Here is a 3,088-nt window from a genome sequence, read left to right as displayed (position 1 = left end):
GGACCACTGGCTCCAAACTGGCAAGGTATAAGCCTGCAGCTCCTGTGTCTACCAGCTATGAAAATTAATGTAGGTCCACAGGCCCCACACACTAAAGAAATCGAATTGAGTAGAAACCATTCTAAACTACACATCTTTAGTAAATGCTATATTTAAAATCTTTTCAGCATAATCGTATAGATTTTGATGTAGTGTAAAATTTCATGCTTTACACATTAACATTCATCATTTAGCATTCAACTATATAAGATCCATGATAGCTATGCATGGATGGGAACATGGGCCTTGTCTGGTCTTGGAGATCAGGATCAAAGCAGTCAAGATTTGATACATTGAAATTGTAAACTCACTTGAATGGACTAGATTCCTCCTCTTGTTGGGTAACCACTATACCAATAGAAGATGTGTATAAAATACCTATTCTATTGCCCATTGCTGTACTGGGAACAGCAGACTGTTGAGTGGTTGCTCTCAGGTATGCTCTGAAGTATGCAGCCAGGCTGTTCATCTGTGGTTGGTGGAATCCTTTCTCCTCTCGTGCTTAGCATTGTGTTCAATCTCTTGTATCTGTGCTCATCTTAATTTTTGTTCCACCCCATAGACACCTACCTCTTCTAATGCATTTGAAAAGGGTTCTTAAATTTGTGTGTTTCCTTGTAAAATACATAGTGCTCTGTTGGTGCTTTTAATTTACATAGATAGTATTATGCAATAAATTCCCCACTGTTTCTTACCTTTTCATCTCAACATTACATTGCTAAAATCCATCCGTGCTGCTGAATGCACAGTCTGCGGCTGCAATGCAAATTAGCTCATCTACAATTGGGAAAGGGGAATGATGTCAGGAGAACAAAGAAGTGACATTCTTCCTAAGCAGTTTCCCAGGCGTCTCCTGTCTGTGACCACCAAGTAAAAGTGGATCACAAAGCGCACCAGTGTGGCTGAAAGGAGCAAGCACAGACGCCTAGAGTGGTGTTCGGACCCTCGTTCACTGGACGTTCATCTTCCTTCTGTCTTGGTATGACCACCTACACTGGGGAAGTGTTTATATGGGCTTGTCTTCCACCTTTGTGCTTTCTCTTCTTAATCTCTAAAGTCGGCAGGTTAACATTTCCCTATACTTTTCTGCCTCTAGGCATCCAGTTTCTCAGAAGATCAAGCTTGATCCAAATTTAGGTATATCTGTATGTAATGAAAATTTGATGTTCCTTTTTAAATGTTAATATTTCCTACTAAAATAGTGCTTGTTCTTTCGGGTATTTTTTATTAAGTTTGTTGGCACATTTTAGGTATAAATTACAGTTGCATTCATCATTATCAATTTTTATATTGATAGTGCACAAATTGGGAGGGATTTGGCCAAACCCTATTTTACCCAGAAGTTTGGTTATTTTGGAGGGCAAGAGTTTCTGAACATGAGACTTTGAGAATTCAGATATTATTTAAAAATCTCTATACGTAAACAACTGTTTCCAGGCTGCGTAGAGAGCTGTGTGCCTTGATCTGCATCTTGGGCGTTTATTCACTGATTGCCCTCACAATGATACTAGATGGTTTCCAAACTCCTAAACATTCACTGAATGATCAAGCATAAATTCTAATAGGATACAGTGCTTTGTCTCAAGGAATTTACATAGTAGAGAAAAAATATACTCATGAAAAGATAAATAATACTATCACAAAACAATATAAGCCAATTCCAAATAAGTGGCACAGCATATCAATAAAAAGTTAAGGGAATACTCCATTAAAAGTGTTAGGAAAATGAGCTCTTTGGGTAGATTGCATTACTTTAGAGGGGTTCACTGCTCCTTCTGAGCTCATTTCCACCAGTTCTGTCTCTGAGGAAGGATAATTAATTGCTTTCCATGTTGCCTCTTAAATGGTGGGGTCAAGAATAGAGCACCCACCTGTCCAGTCAAGAATGCAGTACGCTGATTGGTTCTTTTCTTTCTCTCCTTACATCTTCTCTATGATGTTCTGACTTGTTTTTTTTTTTTTCATTTTGTGATAATGTAAAAGTGATACACATTCAGTAGAAACTTAAATTAAAATTTTGAACTTTCCCAGTTAGCATTAAGTGCTACAATCCTCCTTTATGAAGCTGAGCAGACAGCAAGCCACAACCCCCAGCCAGTAACATGACCAAGAGGGGAAATGTGGCCCAACTATGGTACTTGGCAGGTTAGATGTATTAAACTCATTGAGATATTTTGATGTGTGGTAGATGAAGTGGATTAAATGTGCTGAGATAGTTTCAATTATGATGCAACTATAGGGTTATAACCCCACTCTAAGTCAAAAAGCGCCTGTGCTTTCCATTGGTGGATATTAGTGTTGGTCATCTCATTTATCTCATTTGCTTTGGGCGGTATAATGTAAGTGACGTGGTTAGCCACATAGGAGCAGAAACACAGTTATCGACATACAGACCTACATCTCCTTTTCCTATGCTAGCATGTTCTAGATAAAGTTTAAACCTTAAAGAGCTAGAATAAAGAAGACAAGAAGCACACCTTAGCCAATCTGAGAAGGTGTATGCCACTAAGATTTCAGACTGTTTTTCACTGATCTGAAACTAGTCTAAACTGACAAAGCTGTTCATTTGGGAGAAAGGGGAAAGAAAGTTAAATCTTTACTTTTCACTATAAATCAAGTAGGGGGAAAATTATAAAAGTGAAGAAAAATGGGATCCTTTTAATATGTTTGTACAACAAAACCCTTTGTAAATAAATCATAGTTGCCTCCCCCTTACCCAAGGTTTTGTTTCCTATGAATTGAGTTACCTGCAATCCACCACAATCTGAAGACACTAAATAGAAAATTCCAGAAAAACAGAGTTTGTAAGTATTAAGTGGTTTGCTTTTTGTGAGGAGTGTGATGGAATCTCTCACTGTCCCATTCCCTCCTGCCTGAAATGTGGATCACACATTCATCCAGTGTCCACACTGTATGTGCTACTCAACTCTTAGTCCTATAGTAGCCTTCCCAGTTATACGACTGACTCTTATAGTGTCACAGTGCTTCTATTTGGACAACCTTTATTTTACTTAACAATGGCTCCATCATGCATAGGTGTTGATACTAA

Source organism: Fukomys damarensis, unplaced genomic scaffold (assembly GCF_012274545.1).
Source record: "Fukomys damarensis isolate Sample0158 unplaced genomic scaffold, DMR_v1.0_HiC HiC_scaffold_6, whole genome shotgun sequence".
Lineage (NCBI taxonomy): Eukaryota > Metazoa > Chordata > Mammalia > Rodentia > Bathyergidae > Fukomys > Fukomys damarensis.
The sequence above is the reverse complement of the archived record's forward strand: the minus strand, read 5'-3'. Positions refer to the sequence as shown.